Source organism: Amblyraja radiata, chromosome 19, assembly GCF_010909765.2.
Source record: "Amblyraja radiata isolate CabotCenter1 chromosome 19, sAmbRad1.1.pri, whole genome shotgun sequence".
Classification (NCBI taxonomy): Eukaryota; Metazoa; Chordata; class Chondrichthyes; order Rajiformes; family Rajidae; genus Amblyraja; species Amblyraja radiata.
In genome coordinates, this window is record NC_045974.1 from 13,623,106 (window position 1) to 13,642,611 (window position 19,506).

Here is a 19,506-nt window from a genome sequence, read left to right on the forward strand (position 1 = left end):
GATAGGCAGATGGTTGGACAAGGGCCAGAGGTGGAAAGACAAAAGGTGTAAGACAAAAGGATTGAACAGTTGCGAACTGTGAAACTAGAGAAAGGAATGTAGGTGGAAGGGGATGTGGAGTAGTGAGGTAATAATAATAATAATAATAAATTTTATTTAATGGGCGCCTTTCAGACATCTCAAGGACACCTTACATAGTAATCGGAATAAAAACACATAATCGGAATATAACAAGTAATAAAGACATCACAGACACAAATTAAAAACAGAATTCAATCCAAAAACAGAAAATCAAAAACACAGTGTGAAGCGAGAGCAGCGGCAGCCAAAGCGCGCCAGCGTCCACTCTCTCTTCACGGCAGCCATCTTGGACACAGACCTACAGGACTACAATTAGACAAAAAAAATCATCCCCCCACAGTGGATAGCACTGTGGAGGAAGGCACAATGTCCAGTCCCCACCCCATGTTCACCCCAAAGTCAGGCCTATTGAGGCCACCGCAATTGCCTCTACGGAGGCCCGATGTCCCTGGCCGTTCTCACCGGGTGGTCTTGCCCCGGCGTCGGGAGAGTCCTTTCGGCGGCTGGGCCACCTGGAACGGCCGCTTCCTGGTTGGAGCCCGCGGCTGCCGAAGCCGACAAGGCCGCGCCGGTTTGGAGCTCCCAGGCTCCCGATGACAAAGTCGGCGCCGCCTCTCCGCACTGGTAGGTTTGGTTAGATGCTGCTGCACCCGCTGAGTTTCTCCAGCATTTTTGTGTACCTTAGGTTTGGTTTAGTTTGGTTTAGAGATACAGCGTGGAAACAGGCCCTTCAGCCCACCGACTGCGCCGACCACCAATCCACGCACATTAACACTATCCCACACATGTTATGGACAATTCACATTTATACCAAGCCCATTAACCTAAAAACCTGTACATCTTTGGAGTGTGGGAGGAAACCGAAGATCTTGGAGAAAATCCACCCGGTCACGGGGAGAACGTACAAACTCCATACAGACAGCATCCGTAGTCAGAATCGAACCCGGGTCTATGGCGCTGCAAGCCCTGTAATGCCACTGTCCAACTTAGGAAACCTGAACGGAAACCTCTGGAGACCTTGCACCCCACCCAAGGTTTCCGTGAGGTTCCCGGAGGTTTTTGCCACTCTCCTTAATGGTCGAAAGTGGTTTCCGTGTAGTCGAGCTTCTTCTATGTTCCGGCGATTATTTCAAAAAATTCAAAACCGGCCTCGACTAAAAATAGGTTGGCGTTTTAAAAATCGGTAATTTTTTAGTTGAAGCCGGTTGCGATGCTAGTTGAAGGTGGTTACCGGACGTTGCAGATAGTGGAAGGTAAGACCTTTTTTTCACCCAGTTTTATTCCACCAGGGAGGTCTTATCGCCGCCCAAGGTTTCCGTGCGGTTCCCGGAGGTTGCAGGTGGTTGCCGGAGGTTGCAGGTAGTGGAAGCAGGTAGGGAGACCGAAAAAAAACTCCGGGAACCTCACGGAAACCTTTGGTGGGGCGCAAGGTCTCCAGAGGTTTCCGTTCAGGTTTCCTAAGTGAGACAGGGGCTTAAGGCAGCAATCTACCGCTGCGCCACCAGGTGTGAGTCACGTTGGGGCACAGGGGAGAGGGGGTGCGGGGTGGGGAAGAAATGGGTGGGGGGGAAATGTTAGAGTGGGGGAGATTTTGTAGTTACCTAAAATTGGAGAATTTATTGTTCTTACTGATGAAGCCGAATAAAGTTATAAAAATAAGAAGAAATTAAAATGGGTTTCTGGGCTAGCTTACAGCTTATATTTAGTGTCAAATTAGGCTTGCCTCAGGTTGCAGTGTGTGGGATAATAAGTACCATAACATTGTCTCCCAAGTGAGGAAGTGACAGAGAAAGAAACAGCTAGTCACATCTTTGAAGTAAGATGCTATGAACCAAATGACCAATGTTTATGGGGGAGGAGGCAATAAAGGAAGAGAGAAACAGCAAGTCACATCTTTGAAGTAAGATGCCATAAACCAAATGACCAATGTTTAGGAGGGGCAAAGTGATGAGAGAGGATCCAGGGAAGTGGAAAGATAAGATGCCATAAAACAAATGGCCTATGTTTATGAAGGACCAAGTGACAGAGAGGAAACAGCGAAAGAGCTAGGGTGATCTCCTTGAAGATAAAATGACCTAAAACAAATGGCCAATGTTTTTAGTATATCATAACCTGTAAACAAAAGGCCTTTGATGTGATGCCTTTTCCTGTACCTCTGACCATGACTAATGTCTGTGGAATGTGCTAATGTGACAAAGAAACACTATATAATGCGATGTAATTCTGTTGTTCAGAGAAGGGAACCGAGGACAGTCGAGTGTCTATATTGGTCACTTAGCTGGAATTCTCGCTCCCTTCCATCGGCCGATGTTAAGTAAAGTTTTGAACTGGTCTACCAAACAGTTTGTGTGGTGTCTGTTTATTAAGAAGCGAACCTGGTTTAGTTGTTAAGAAAGTAGCTTTTTCATTACCACTGGGCCTATAAGCTACCAAACTGAAATGTAAGGTGCTTTGTGTGTGGCCTCACTCTGTAAATGGAAGAGGCTCAGGACAGAAGTTTCAAGGAGCCTACAATGGAAGCTCATGATGACCTCCTGAGAGGACATCTGTACCAGGCAAGTGGAGATCCAGGGATAGAGATGCTGGGATAGAGGCAGATTCAAATTCTTTGGTTTAGTGAATTTCTTTTCCAACTAGTTATATAGTTCCTCAGCATCCATCTCAGCAGCAATCTCACCTGGTCTCTTTGCAGTGAAGCGGTTTTCAAGAAAGCCGATCAGTGTGTTTACTCTTCATCAGCCTGAAGAAGACTATTCATGTTCTTCAGGGTTGCCGCCTAACCTGCTCAGTTACTCCAGCACTTTGTGTCCTTTTTTGTATTAACCATCATCTGCAGTTCTTTGTTTCTACATCAGTATCTCAGAGAGTGAGCACAAGAAGATCTGAAGAAGGCTCCTAACCCGAAACACCAGCTACTCATGTTCTCCAGAGTTGCTGCCTGATCCCTGAGTTACTCCAGCACTTTGTGTCCCTTTGAAATCTGTAGGCCCTGGCGCTGTTCCAGAATCATGGCTCGAGGTGAAGCCCGATGAACTCGCTGGCAGCGTGCACTTACTGTTTATAATCGATGAGACAAGAGTCAAGAGAGAGTTGAGAATGTTTTATTGTCATGTGTACTGATGTGTACAAGGTGAAGGAGAAAAGATTTAATAGGAATCTGAGGGGTAACCTTTTCACATAAAGGGTGGTGGGTGTATGAAACAAGCTGCCAGAGGTGGTAGTTGAGGCTGGAAATATTCCAACGTTCAAGAAACAGTTAGACAGGTACATGGATAGGACAGGTTTGGAGGGATATGGACCAAACACAGGCAGGTGGGACTAGTGTAGCTGGGACGTAGAAACATAGAAAATAGGTGCAGGAGTAGGCCATTCGGCCCTTCGTGCCAGAGTACATATCGGTAATTTGGATGCCTTGGGGACAGAGTTATTGTCTGTGAAAAAGAGCTGTTGATTACGTCATTTTGCAAGCTGCTGGACCAGGCTCCACAGTTTTGCAGAATTTGCAGGAAGTTTCTGCACCTGTAACCCTTTTGTTGACACTCTGTTCGGGGTATTAAGTGCTTTTAGTTATTTTGCAGAGCAAGGATGCCGAATGCATGCATATGGTTGCTTGGGGAAGTTTTAGGTTCTTATTTAGTTTCACTCTATGACTCTACTGGAACCGAACAATGAAATTCTTACTTGCATCAGCACAACAGGTTTGTAAACACCGCGCATCAGAAAGAACTGCAGATGCTGGTTTAAATCGAAGGTAGACACAAAATGCTGTAGTAAGTCAGCGGGTAAGGCAGCATCTCTGGGGAGAAAGAATGGGTGCCCATGGCTGCCTCACCCGCTGAGTTACTCCGGCATTTTGTGTCTAAGTTTGTAAACACTATACTCAATAGATAATATAATAATCAAACGATCAATAAATAAGTCTGGATTTCAAACATTATGTTCAAACAACAGTTAACTATGTTTTTAAAACCAGCTGTTCTTCTTAGTACTGTAAATAAGGATTATTTATTGCAACAGGCACCAAGCTAGTCGTCAACGTCTCTGTGAAGGAAAAGTTTATCTTATCTTCTTCCTACATGACCTTGCAGATGCACAAGCGGAGGCCTCATGATTTACTGGTGCTTCCAAACGAGCCCAAGTATTTTGCCAAGCAGGTAGTTATTTTTCTAAGCGAGCATGCTTGCCTGACATGTGGTGGGTGCTGTTAGAGGACAACTCCATTCCAGCTGAAAAGCCAGTTTAACCCTTACATTACCCCTCTGCACTTTGTATTGTTCCAGTGCAAACTATTCGTTTGTGTACTTGATGGTAAGTGTTCTTAAGTCAGCCATGTTATGGACATTTGTAAGGCTTCTGAATGGGAGGAACTCCCTCTCAAAGTGACAGGCGGGATTAATAAACAGATGTTGCAGGGGAAAAGCATATGAAGAATAACAATGAAGCACAGTGGTAGAGTTTCTGCCTTACAGCGCCAGAGATCCGGGTTCGATCCTGACTATGGGTGCTGTCTGCACAGAGTATATAAATTCTCCCCTTGACCATGTGGGTTTCCTCCAGGTGCTCCGGTTTCCTCCCACACTCCAAAGATATTGCGGTTTGTAGTGTGAAGGAGAAATGTAATATGCTTTACCTGTGTGCTTGATTAAATGCTGAGCATTGAAACATTACTGCTTGACCTGTGCTCTAGATTAGGAGCTGAGCATAGAAGCATTACATAATTAAATGGTTGAAATGTATGAAACTGGCAAGGCTTAGATTAGATTAGATTAGATTAGATTCCTTTATTGTCATTCAGACCTTTCGGTCTGAACGAAATTATGTTGCCTGCAGTCATACACAGAACCAATAAAAACAAAACATACAATAAACACAAATTAAACATCCACCACAGTGCGTTCACCAAGCACATCCTCACTGTGATGGAGGCAAAGTCTTAGTCTCCGTCTCTTCCCTCCTTGTTCTCCCTCTGCGCTGAGGCGATCGATCCAGGCCGGAGATGCCGCCCTCCAGTCCAGCGGACCTCGGTGGTGATGTCGCCGCTGCCGAAAGCCGGAACGCCGTCTCCGCTCCGAGACGGCCCGCCACAGCATCAGCTCCGGGCAGCCGCCCCAGCTCCAGGCCGCCGCACCAGCCCCGGGTCCCGCAGTCTCCGCTCCAGGCCACCGCCCCAGCTCCGGGTCCCGCAGTCTCCGCTCCGGGTCCCGCAGTCTCAGCTCCGGGTCCCGCAGTCTCAGCTCCGAGCCCCGCTGCATCAGCTCCAGGCTGCCGCCGAAAGCCAGAACGCCGCACCAGCAAGTCGGGCCACCGCTGCCTCAGCTCCGAAGGCGGCCAGCCTCTCGTTGGTGAGTCCTGGCTGGCTCTGCCTCCGGAGCCTCGGGGTCAGTCGCAGGCTGGAGGCCGCCAGCTCCGCCATTAGGTCTCAGCGCAGACGGAGGCAGAGAAGGGGGATACGACACGAAAAAGTCGCATTTCCCCGAAGGAAGAGACAGAGAACATGTTTCACCCCCTCTAACATAACCCAACAAACTAAAACTTAACCAAAACAAGACAAAAAAAACAACAGAAAAAAGTAAAGACAGACGGACTGCAGGCGAGCCGCAGCTGTTAACACTTCCGGAAAAACTATTACTTCATAATACGGGCTACAGGCAAACGGCTAACTATGGGCTAACTGAAAGGTACCGTTAGGCCATAGGAGGAAACATCGTTTCAGTTACAAGGACAATATGGGAAGTAACTGGTGAATGGAGACGTACAGAAGGTGAACATGTCTAGATATTGGGTCATTAGTGCTGAATATGTGGAAAAATGTGGTATAACCAGTAACTGACCTAATGGCCTCTTGACCAACTGTAAGGCCGTTGGTATTATGTGGTCACCCTTGAAAGCTTCTCGTTTTGTGTGTATAAATATGCTGCTTACCCACTCCATCAGTGAGTGGGTCGTGGAGAGACGAGGAGTATGTAACCATACTGATTGTAACTCTCCCACTCCCGGTACCGTAATAAAACTTGATTCTTTTAACGACAATTTGTCTGATGTATTCTGTTGTCTTCTAGTGAACTTTTACATTTGGCACAGCGAGCAGGGTCTTGCTGGGACCATCACCGAAGACTGAGTAAGCGGCTACAATCTGACCGGGACCTTGAAGGAAGTAAAAGCGCTATCGGATCCATTGAATCTGAACTTCCGAGTAAACTCCCGGGAATATCGTGGTCCCTCGTCGTTAGAGGTTGATCCGGTTCCCTGCCAAGATCCTTAAGAAGACAACTTGTGGTAAGAGGAATTACTGTATAAAGACTATAGTGATACGTTTAAATAAGATTAAGTACAGCAGACTACGGGTCTGGGTACGTTAAGATACGTTGAGCTACATTAAGTACGATAAGGTACTCTAAGATACATTAAGGTACAGAGATAACAATTGGACACGTCAGGCCAGTTAATTTGATAATGGGACTGGTCTTAGATAAAAGTAATGGTGGTGCACCAGTACCACACATGTTACATGGATCCGGGGAAACAGACAGATTTTAGACAATTGCATGTTAGCATCATAAACTAAGAGGCTGGGGAACGAAGCCTGGCCCATGTGGGGAACGTGGAATATAGACACAATTAAACAGGCGGGACAATTGATATGGGACAATTGATATGCTTCTACCGCTGCACCACAGAGAGCATATTAACGTATGGCATCTCTGTGTGGTATCTCAGCTGCACGGAGGCGGAGAGGAGAGCTCTTCAGCGCGTCGTCCACAGAGCGCAGAAGATTATTGGGACACAGCTACCAGCCTTGGAGGGCATCTACCACACACGGTGCCTCAGGAAGGCCGTCAGCATCCATAAAGAATCCTCACACCCTTGTAATGGACTGTTCGAACTACTTCCCTCCGGCAGACATTACAAGGCCTTCTACGCCCGAACCTCTTGACTCAGGAACAGCTTCATTCCCAGAGCTATAGCGGCTCTGAACCGGCCCTGCTGAGTGCCCCCCACCCCCCCTGGACTGTCTCCCTCGGATGGTCACGTCGCACAGACACATCTGCACTTTAGTCTGTTTGAACTGTTTTGACTATTTTACTGTTGTAATGTTCTTTTTACAAATAATGCTCTCGGGGTATCTAAATCTAAATCTAAATTTTATTAGTTATTTAAGTTATGACATCGGATGGAAGCTGCATACCAGATCTCGTTGCGCTTATGTGCAATGACAATAAAAGATATTATTATTATTGTTATTATTATAAGAAGCGGGAAAGAAGTGGAAGAAAAAGATTAAAGAATGGAAGGAGGAGGTACAAAGAAGGTGGGAAGAATCACGCTATAGGAGCTGGATAGATACTGCAAGTCATAGAGGGATTGAAGTACGTACAAATGGGGGAACCTTAAAAGAATGGGAAGTGCTACAAGCAGAATTGGCTTGATGAACAAAAGAAAAAAACAGATAAAGAGAAGGGCCCAATTAAAAGCAGACCGGTTAAACAATTGAAAATACAAAACCCCGGGGAACCCTTATCTGGCAGTGCGACCCTGAGACATAGATGCGACACAAGCACAGGAATGGTTCAGAATGGTTCACTAACCCACTCCGCAGTGGTGGGCAATTGACCTACCCCCCTCAGATCTATACCCCGGCATTTATGGCCCGCACGTCACCCTATATTATGACTCTACGGGTGTGATGTCACCGCCGAGGATTTTTATAAGGATCTTACCAGCACTACGACTAAGATCAGGATCATAGGGGCTATTAGCGGGCCAGCAGGAACAGCTCTCCACGCTAAGATGTGCCCCGACCTCTGGCGAACGAAAGGACTCACGTCCCCACTCATTACAACTGCAGTATCCCCTGATCACACTGCTAAAGAACTCTGGTTTCTTGCCTACCAACTAATTAAACAGGCGGATACAAGTACTAATCAACTTTAGTATTTTAAAGAGGGGGAAATCGAATATTGGAGGATGGATAAAGGAATTTGTCTGATGTATTCTGTTGTCTTCTAGCGAACTTTTACAGTAGTTTGAATGGCTTTGGTAAAATTGTAAATTGTCCCTAGTGTGTAGGATAGTGCTAGTGTACGAGGGTCGCTGGTCGCCGCGGACTTGGTGGGCCTTTTTCTGCTCTGTATCTCTAAACTAAACTAATAACATTTATATCTCTATGAGGAAAAGCTAAAGGAAGATGCGCCAGATATGAACCAGAACAATGAAATTCTTACTTGCTTCAGCTTCACATGACGTCAAATTTAGCTGAAGAGAGCTTCAGGGGAGGAGAAAGGAATGAGATGGAACAGTCCTATAAGTCCGTAAAGTCTGGGAGACTAAAGAAATTAACCTCGCGGGAAACAACAGATCGTTAACGAGAGGAACCGTGGAGCCGTGTAATTTATTGGAGGATAAAGGAATCTGCAAAAATGCCACAAAAACATCACACTGGGACAAGTGTGTGGAAGAAAACATTTGTAGAAGAGGAGTAAAAGAATTAACAATGTTTGCTTAAGGTCCCAAAGGGGCTTTCTGCCCAATTCATTGCTTGTGAAGTTGTCTTAAATTATGTTTTATGGGAGAACGGCCGGTAATTTCTCCAAGAAGGAACTGCAGATGTTGGAAAATCGAAGGTAGAAACTCAGCGGGTTTCGGGCCGAAATGTTGCCTATTTCCTTCGCTCCATAGATGCTGCCCCACCCGCTGAGTTTCTCCGGTAATTTCTCCAGTGAGGCCAAAAATGCTGCAAGAAGATAAATAACTAAATAATCTGTGGTAGCAATATTGCATTAGGGATAAATGTTCGCCAGGCTGCTGAGAATTATTTATCAACAATTATGGAGTGTTGGTAATATTCGGAAGCTGGCACCCCTAACAATACAACATTCCCTTGATTTGTAGATGTGTTTGTGTGAGTGGCCAAAATGCACCTCACTTTGTAGTGTGGGAGGAAACCGAAGATCTCGGAGAAAACCCACGCAGGTCACGGGGAGAACGTACAAACTCCATACAGACAGCACCCATATTCAGGATCGCACCGGGTTCCTGGCGCTGTAAGGCTGTAGCTCTACCGGTACACCACCATGTCGCCCAATACTGGACCCCCGACAACACTGGCACCTTAGAACAATCAGGATGATGTTTAGGTGACATAGAGTTGGCATGTGTCTGCATTAAACTGACCTGGCAGAGTTTATGATGGGATCCCTACACCCATTACATTCGGCTGACCAATGTTCCATGCATGTAGTTCCCAATGAGCACCAGTAGGTAGAGCTAAATCACCTTTTTATCACAACCTTGAATGGATTGTGTTGCTGTTCGTCTTCACTTATTTTTCCACTTTCTCAGGTTTTATTTCTGTTTTCCACTTTGTGATTTGGTTCTTTATGTCATAATGTCATAGTCAAGAGTGTTTTATTGTCATATGTCCCAGGTAGAACAATGAAATTCTTACCTGCAGCAGCACAACAGAATATGTAAACATAGTGCCCTGTAAACAACATAATGAATGAGAAATAAAATTCACTGTGTGAATCAGGAGAGTCAGGAGTGGCAACCAGATGATTGGGAAATTGCCAATATTACCCCGCAGCACAAAAAGGGAGCAAAGCGGAATAGTGGGAGCTATAGGCCGGTTAGCCTGACTTCAGTGGTTTGTAAGATTTTAGAGTCCATTTAAAGGATGCGGTTATGGAATACTTAGAAGTTCACAATAAAATAGGTCAAAGTCAACATGGATTTGTGAAGGGGAGGTCTTGTCTGAAAAATTTGCTGGAATTCTTTGAAGAAATAGCAGGACAGACAAAGGAGTCAGTAGATGCTATTTACCTAGATTTTCAGAAAGCCTTTGATAATCTCATTGCTGAGGTGACACGTTGTCTTGTCAAACACATTTCATTATACCGTTAACCCTATGTCTACATATGTACCTACATATGACAAATAAAAATGAACTGAACTGATAAGGTGCCACAAGGGAGGCTGCTAAGGACGATGAGAGCCCATGGTACTGTTATGGTTCAATGTTCTTAAACAGACAAAGACACAAATAAAATCAGTGATCAAGCAGTACAATCTTTATTTTGCCAGCGGGTGTGGTAAAATTCTGTACAGTATGCAGATTACAGACCATACAGAGTTCTCATCCCCACACAAAGGGACAATGATCTCAGTACATGTATATATACTCCAATAAACAATGATTCAGCAATACCTTATTGACAGAGCATAGTACAGCCTCTTGCTTCTTAAGGTTGACAGATCCTTAAGATTGACAGCTTCTTAAGATTGACAGGTTCTTCTGACAGAGGAAGGGTTAGCATATATGGTTATATGAGAAAGCTATTTTTCTGCAGAGCAAGCATTTTGTTTTTTTTTACTTATGATGCACATTATAATCTTATAGAGCAAGGGTTAGTGCCAAGAGTCTGAATTCTCTCTAATGGTTATATAGAGGAGACATTCATGAAGCTGTGCTTGTTATCTCACTTATGTTATTGGAAAGGGAACATCAACAGTTTGCTGGCCTTGTTAATGTACTGAAAGCAAAGGTTAGTGCTTTTTTGCTAGCTTTGCAATTTAATAGTAGAAGGTGACAGGCTTGTCTTAGTTTCAGCTGAATCCATTTTGTAAAGTAAAATCTTTTTTAACTTCCACAGTATCAAAGGGCAGATAGTAGCATGGATATCAGGTTGGCAGGATGGCAGAAGGCAAAGAGTGGCAATATAGGAGGCTTTTTCTGGTTGATTGCCAGTGATGACTTCCACTGACCTCTGTGCTGGGGCTGTTGCTCTCACATTGCTTATTAATGATTTGGATGAGGGGATTGAAGACTTTGTGGCCAGGTTTGCAGATGATACGAAAATAGGTGGAGGGGCAGGCAGGTAGTGTAGAGAATGCAGGGACTGCAGAAGGATTTGGATGGATCGGGAGGATGGGCAGAGATGAGGCAGATGGAATATGGTGTAGCAAAGTGTGGAGTCATGCATTTTGGTAGTAGGAATAAAGGCATATATTATTTTCTAAATGGGGAGAGAATCCAGAAATCGGAGGTACAAAGGAACGTGGGATTGCTGGTGCAGGATTCCCAAATAGCTAATCTGCAATCGTATCGGCAGTAAAGAAAGCAAACGCAATCCTAGCATTTATTTTGAGAGGGCTTGTTTACAAAAACAGATACTGTGTGTAATGCTGAGGCTTTATAAGGCACTGGTCAGGCTGCATTTGGAATATTGTGAAACATTTTGGACGCCATATATGAGGAAGGATGTGCTGGCTCTGGAGAGGGTCCAGTGAAGGTTTACAAGAATGGTCCCAGGAATGAATAGGTTAACCTATGATGAGCGTTTGTCGGCACTGGGCCTGCACTTGCTGGAGGTTAGAATAATGAAGGAGGACCTTATTGAAACGTACAGGATAGTGAAAGGCTTGGATAGAATGGATGCGGAGAGGATGTTTCGACTAGTGGGAGAGTCTAGGATTAGAGGTCACAGCCTCGGAATTAGAGGACGTTCTTTTAGGAAGGAGATGAGGAGGAATTTCTTTAGTAGAGGGTGGTGAATCTGTGGAATTCTTTGACACAAGGTCAAGTCAGTGGCTGTATTTAAGGCAGAGATAGATTGATTCTTGATTAGTACAGGTTATGGGGAGAAGGCAGGAGAATGGGGCTAGGATGGAGAGATAGATCCATCATGATTGAATGGCAGAGTAGACTTGATGGGCTGAATGGCCTAATTCTGCTCCTATCACTAATGATCATATGATAAATATATATATAGTTTGGATCAAACCCAGGACTTGGGCGTTGTAAGGCAGCAACGCCACCCAGTTGTTCTTACAGTGCCTCTCAACCGGGTGTTCGATGTTTGTCCTACATGTGTGATTTTGCCGTGATTCAGCCAACAACAGCGTTGTCACTAGTGAATTTATAGATGGCACTGGAGCTATGTCTAGTCGCACTGTCATGGGTGTGAACAGAGCAGAGCGCGGGGCTAAGCACGCACCTCTGTTGTGGTTCAGTGGGGAGATGTTGTTACTGATCCGCTCTGATTCAGCTGTGCCTAGGAGCTTTCACAGTGGAGCAGTAAGTTGGAGATGCAAGACACTGCAGCTGCTGGAATCCTGAGAAAAAAACAAAAAGTTCTGGAGAAACTCTGCAGGCTCAACATCTGTTGAGGCGAATAGACAGACAATGATTCAGGTCTGACGGAGAGTCGCCTGCACATTTCCCTCCACAGAACTGGGCTTGTTAATGTGTGTTGGAAGGAACTGCAGGGGCTAGTTTACATCAACGATAGACACAAAATGCTGGAGTAACTCAGTGGATCAGACATCATCTCTGGAGAAAAGGAATAGTTGACGTTTTGGGTCGGAAACCTCTTCAGTCTGAATGTGGAACCGATCAGCGAATGCTCTTTTGCCTGGTTCACCGGTAGGAGCAGCTAAAGCTCTTCTGTGAGACCTGCGATCGGCTGACGTGTCAGGACTGCCAGCTGCTGGAACACAAGGAGCACAGGTAACCACTCGGGCAGGTTACAGATCTGGTTACTGTGTGTAGGAAGGATACTGGTTTAAACCGAAGATAGACACAAAATGCTGGAGTAATTTAGCGTGACAGGCAGCATCTCTGGAGAGAAGAAATGGATGCTGTTTCGGGTCGAGACCCTGTATCAGTCAGATTGTGTAACATCAGGTACAATTTGTGCAGGAAGGACCTGCAGATGCTGGTTTAAACCGAAGATAGACACAAATGCTGGAATAATTCAGCAGGACAGGCAGCATCTCTGGTTGACCCATTCCTTCTCTCCAGAGACGCTGCCTGTCCTGCTGAGTTACTCTAATATTTTGGGTCTATCTTGAGTCTTCCCTTAGTCTGAAAAAGGGTCTTGATCTGAAACATCACCTGTTCTTTTTCTCCAGCGATGCTCTGTGGCCTGCTGAATTATTCCAGCATTCTATCTCTATCTTTAGCTTGTCAATGTTTGAGTCAGAACCATATGGATAATCTCAGAGCTCCCTATGTTTAAGGACCCTCCTGTTCTCTTAGAGTCTTACAACTTTGGATTTTGGAACAGAAATCTGGCTGCTTTTCTACAATCAAAAATCACTTCTCTGTGTACCAAAAAGGACAATTCCCCTCTCAGCAATCCCAGAAATGCTGCCTTTTTAAAACTGATCTTCTGCTCACAGCTAAAGCCCTAGAGGGAATGAGTGTAACCAATACTCTCTGAGAGCTCTACTCAAGTATCAGGATATGCTGTTGTGGATGCCAGATCTCCGATTTCACCCTACGCTTTGAGCACACCCAATGGTCGACACCTTGGCACCGTAAGAAGTGGCTACAATCCCAGTCCTTCCCAAAGTCATCTATCTAAACAAGGCCACCATGTGTAGTGGTGCAGTTGGTTAACTAGTCACCCAGAAGATCAGAAGGTCTACCCAGAAGAGAGACACAAAATGCTAGAGTAATTCAGCGGGTCAGGCAACATCTCTGGAAAAAAGGAATAGGTCGAGACCCTTCTTTGGACTGAGTCAGGGGAAGGGGAAACGAGAGATATAGACGTTGACATATAGAACAAATGAGTGAAAGGTATGCAAAAAATAACCCCTAACTCTGTCTGAAGAAGAGTCACGACCCAAAACTTCTCCAGAGATGTTCAGTTTAGTTTATTGTCAGGTGTTACCGAGGTACAGTGAAAAGCATTTATTGTGTGCTAACCAGTCAGCGGAAAGACACTGTTGTGTTACGCCAGCTTTTTGTGTCCATTTTCGGTTTCAAGCTGCATCTGCAGTTCCTCCCTACACGTAATAACCCAGATGCCTGGGTTAACAAAATCCACTCAAGCTCCGATGGAATATAGAAACAAGTAATAATCTGAATGTTTTAGAAAAGAACAGCTTGTCTTTGAAATAATGATGGCTTTCAAGTAAAAATGTGAACTGCGGGCCGATGATGTCTTTCTCAGAAGTAATTTGGAAAGAAATATATTAGAAGCTATATATTAACTTTATTATGAAAATTCTCAGTAGGTGAGGTGACATTTTGAAATAAGAGTCATGAGTAGTTAATTGTCATATGTCGTCGTGGCTGTCCCTCAAGGTCGAGGATGATGGTCTACGTTCTGTTGTTTTCATGGATTCTCAGGTGGCTTATGAGTCCAATCCTGGCTTTGCAGCTCACAGAACGAAGATGCCTGTGCGTGTGTTTGTTTAACGTGTACTTGATGTTGCACTCCAAGAAGCACACGGTCCTTCACAAATCAATCAACTAATTCCAATGGCAAGGGAACCAAGACAATTGGAGCTGATAGATCTGTTGCAGCCTTCATCCGCCTTCACAGACGATAAGTTCAAGATAACTTTGTCCGCCTGGTCCGCCGTTGAGGTATTGTAGGTTGGATCGTTCTTAGTCTGGACCCTCATCCTCGACCTTACCGCCATGGGCGGCCCTACCCGAAGCTGGTGGTTCCGACCACATCGCTTTCAGAATCATGGGGTCACGCAAGCCTCTTCACCACGACAAGGTAAACGATCCGAAGAGGTGTCATATGTACTGCAAACAGGTACGCCATGTCCAAGGTACCCAAACATCAATACACTCCTCTCCACACCTGAGGTTCCCCATCCCAACCCCCACAGCCTCCGCAGTGCCTTTAGCCTCAGTAACCATCACTGTCGTGGTTTTAAGACTCAAATTTGGATAAGATGACACAGACACGGAGTCCTTAAATTTAACTTTAATCTCTTAGCTAATTTGTCCTTGCCACCATTATGTTCCAGCTAAAGCAACAGCAACTTTATGCCAAGGTTACACATACCATACATATTGGTTTATAATATTGGTTTATATGTTTACACACAAAGATACAAAAGGTGCAAAAGTAAAATTAAGAAGTAACTTGTTTATAACTTTCATACCACCCCCCATCCAATGTATCCAGTCAAACCATCATGATCGCAACCTCATCATTGGGCATTTTTAAAGTGGAGATCAGTAGGTTCTTGATTAATAAGGGTGTCAATGGGAGAAGCAGGAGAATTGGGCTGAGAGTGAAAAATAGGCCAGCCGTGATCGAATTGTAGAGAGGACTCAACGGGCCGAATGGCCTAACATTGCTCCAATGTCTTTTGGTCTTATCACAAAATGATACATGCGTCTGAAACAACCCAGACAGTGGACCTTGAAGGTAAATTTTACTTCGGAGCCACGTGAATGACTACGTGAAGAACCCGCCAGGACGCATGCGTGTCATATCGCTACACGCATTGCGAAACGACAGGCGGGGTGGAACGACGTTCCCCCGCAGCGGCAAGTTTAAAAGCCGGGACCGACAGGTAAGTGGTTACTCTGCGGTCATTATTGTTCCCATACTGTTTCACAGGTGGGGAAACGATGGACAAATCGAAAAAGTCGACTAGAGCTGCGACTAAGCTGGCGGGGGAGGACCGCTGAGTTGCGGGCAGCCAGCAGCGGCCGGCGGCACAGGAATCACCCGTAATGGGATCAGCTGTGCCCGACTTAGTCCCCGCACCGGCCAGATCTACACCGCGGCCGGGCGGGAAGGCAAAAAGAAAAACAAACAGAGCCGTTGACTCTGATGAGTCCGACTTTGAGGAGCCGCGAGCGGCCAGCGACCGTGCGCGCTGGAGCCGGATGGAGCGGCTCATGGAGCAAATGCTCCAACGTGACAGACTCCGGGAGATGGAGTCTAGTCACCGTGGGTCATACATAACACCCACAGCAGCACCTTACGTAGGGCTGCACAGTGCATCTCCCTCGTCAGAGGGGAGTACTGGGGGTCAATTCTGGGCTGACCCCGAAGAGGGGTTTGCCGAACAAACTACAAGTGTGCAGGGGGTGCAGGAAGGAGAAAATCTACTGGACATGGTGTCCAACTACATACAGCCGGATCAGACTGGACGAAACCTAGAACAGAAACTAGCTGCCAGCATTGATGTCCTGTCATTCAAGCAACTACAGGAACAGGCTGTGATGGACACCACTGCCAAATATCTGGCACCAGGAAATTGCGTATCCCTGAATGTTCCAGTCATGAATAATTGTATCTGGAAACACGTCGGAGCAGCAGTTAGAAGCATGGATGTCAAGCTCCAGAAAATACTAAAACTACTAACAACAGGGATCACAGCATTCGCTCGCACAGTGGATGGGAAGGAAATGTCGCAAGAACAACAGGATGCACTGGCACTATTCTGCAATACGCAGTATGAAATCAATAGTATCAGAAAGAGTGCCATCCGACCTGCCTTAAATCCAAAATTTGCAGGCCTGTGCAAACCTGGAGACACAAAGCCACCAATATTATTATTTGGTAGAAACCTGTCCAAGCAGGTTAAGGAGCTCGATGAGGAGGCAAAAACCCTGGGGCTCATAAAGGCGACAACAGCAAGGACCTCCCACAGCCACAGACAGCACCCTTACGCACCCACCAGCAGAACAGGAGAAGCTGGTGAAAGCTCAAAGGCCGGGCGTACAGGACAGCGGTCTTTTTTAGGCCATGGCCCAGACCGGCCTTCGTGGAAAATGCGCAAACCCCAAACCCAAACACCGGCGCCTCAACCTCCTCGAAGACCACACAGGAAGAAGTAAACCTTCCACTGGTAACCATGGAGGTAGGTGGGTCTGGTCCCTTACAAATTATAGGAAGTGTGGATAATACACATATCGGTGGGAGATTAAACTTCTTTTGGGAGGCATGGAGTGCATTAACAACAGACACTTAAATCCTAAACAGTATCCAGGGATATACCATTGAATTTGTGCACAAAAATAGCCCCTCAGTTCAGCATGTACCATAGAAACATAGACATAGAAACATAGAAAATAGGTGCAGGAGTAGGCCATTCGGCCCTTCGAGCCTGCACCGCCATTTGATATGATCATGGCTGATCATCCAACTCAGTATCCCATCCCTGCCTTCTCTCCATACATGTGCAATATATTCATTTCAAAATGGAAACCTTTGTTACTGCCAAACAATTGATTTCCGAAGGCTACTTCATGGCTAGCATCGATTTAAAAGATGCTTACTATTCAGTGCCTATACGGACTGACCACAGACGTTATTTAAAATTCAACTGGATGGGGCAGCACTGGCAGTATAGAGCTCTACCAAATGGTTTAACATCAGCCACCAGGCTGTTTACAAAAATCTTGAAACCAGCCCTAGCGTTTCTTCGGAAACAAAAACATATGATCATGGCCTATCTAGATGACATATTGATTGTGGGCAAAACTTTGGAATTAGCCAAACTAGCTGTATCAGCCACCAAACAATTGTTTGAGAAACTGGGGTTTATCATCCATCCAGTTAAATCTAAACTAACGCCTTCCACTTATCATCGCCCGCCTGGGGCTTGGACATCGGGAGAGACATGGAGAACAGGGGAGAGAAAAGACTTTGCCTTCCATCACAGTGGGTTCACTGTGATGGATGTTTGTGTGAATTAAATTGTGTGTATGTCTAGGAATTGTCTTTGTTTGTATGGCTGTGGAAACAGAATTTCGTTTGAGCCTCACTGAGGCTCAAATGACAATAAAAGGTATTGTATTGTAAATGGATTATTTGGGGTTCACTATTGACTCAGTTCACATGTCGGTGACTTTACCAAAGGACAAGTCTACAGCCTTAACTGAGGCCTGCAACAACCTCATTGACATCAGTGAACCATCTATCAGATTGGTAGCAAGGGTGATTGGCAAAATAGTGGCTGCTTTTCCTGCCACACAATTTGGACCTTTGTATTATCAAAATTTACAAAGGGCAAAAATACAAGCACTCAAAATTAATGCTGGTCATTTCGACAGACCAATGAAGCTACCAATCAAAGCAATTATGGAATTAAAATGGTGGAGGGATAACATTCGGCATTGTTCCAGCCCTATCATTATCAGCAACCCCTCAGTGGTGCTACAAACTGATGCCAGTGCACTTGGTTGGGGTGCAACCAATTCCAGCTCCAGCTGTGGAGGTAGATGGAATGCACAGGAGGCATCATTACTACAGACACTTGGCATAAACTACCTGGAAATGTTGGGTGCGTTCTATGGCCTAAAGTCATACTGTTCTGGAATATATCACCAGCATGTTAGACTACAGATTGACAATACCACCGTGGTGGCATATATTAACCATATGGGTGGAATCAAATCTACAGCATGTGACAATCTGGCTAATACAATTTGGCAATGGTGTATCCAGAAAAATATTTGGATATCAGCTACTTACCTACCAGGTAACCTAAATTCAGTGGCAGACACCAGGTCATGCAAATTCAATGAAAACATCGAATGGATGTTGGATATAAAAGTATTTGCTGAAATTGTAGCACGGTATGGAACACCAGATATCGATCTATTTGCATCTAGACTCAATCACCAGTTACCAAATTATGTTTCTTGGGAACCAGACCCTGGGGCATCAGTGATAGATGCTTTTTCGCTGCATTGGGGGAAATTGTTTTTCTATGCATTCCCTCCTTTCTGCCTCATCAGTCGGGTATTATGCAAAATACAACAAGACTCGGCGTCTAGTATTTTGGTAGTGCCTGATTGGCCTACTTAACCATGGTTCCCTGTGATACGACATGGTCTTAGAACCATGTATCACCATCCTGAAACGACCAGATTTGTTGGTTCATCCCGTAACTGGGGATAGCCATCCATGTCATAATACGACAAACTTATTAATTTGTTGAGTCTAAAGAAACCTCTACTGGAACTGGGACTGACGGACCGAACATTGAACATTATCTCAGCGGCTCACAGGCAGTCCACCAAAAAACAATATCTGGTATACATCAGGAAATGGGAGATATATTGTCACAGAAACAACATCACTTACAGCTCAATGAACATAACGTCTGTTCTGGAATTCCTGGCAGGCCTCCATTATGATGAGGGGCTCAGTTACAGTGCCATTAACTGCGCCAGAAGTGCCCTTTCAGCATATCATTGGCGAGGATCAGAGCGTCATTCTGTTGGGACTCACTCCCTAGTAACCAAACTTATGAGGGGAATTTTTAATATCAATCCCCCAAGAACCAGGTACTCTCAAATATGGGATGTGAGTATTGTCCTAACGTTGCTAAGGAACTGATCTCCAGCAACAGCTCTATCCCTGCAAAAACTGACGCATAAAACAGTCATGCTGATGGAAGGTACACAAAATTGCTGGGGAAACTCAGCGGGTGCAGCAGCATCTATGGAGCGAAGGAAATAGGCGACGTTTCGGGCCAAAACCCTTCTTCAGACATGCTGATGGCTTTGGTCACAGCACAAAGGGTACAGTCTTTACATAAGTTAAGGCTGGACAATATGACTTCTTCAACAAGAAATATAACTTTTCATATTCACAAATTAGTCAAACAGAACAGACTGGGACCATCAGGCCTCAAAATAGAATTTAGGGCTTA

The 19,506-nt window shown here is 45.2% G+C and overlaps 1 long non-coding RNA gene across 1 annotated transcript; it reads left to right on the top strand.

The window, feature by feature from the left end:
- The first annotated feature begins 6,286 nt into the window (after positions 1–6,286).
- Positions 6,287–19,284, top strand: LOC116984213. The gene is made up of 3 exons (XR_004414923.1): positions 6,287–6,357; positions 8,313–8,702; positions 19,252–19,284. It is a non-coding gene; the product is annotated as an uncharacterized LOC116984213 (long non-coding RNA).
- Positions 19,285–19,506: the final 222 nt, after the last annotated feature.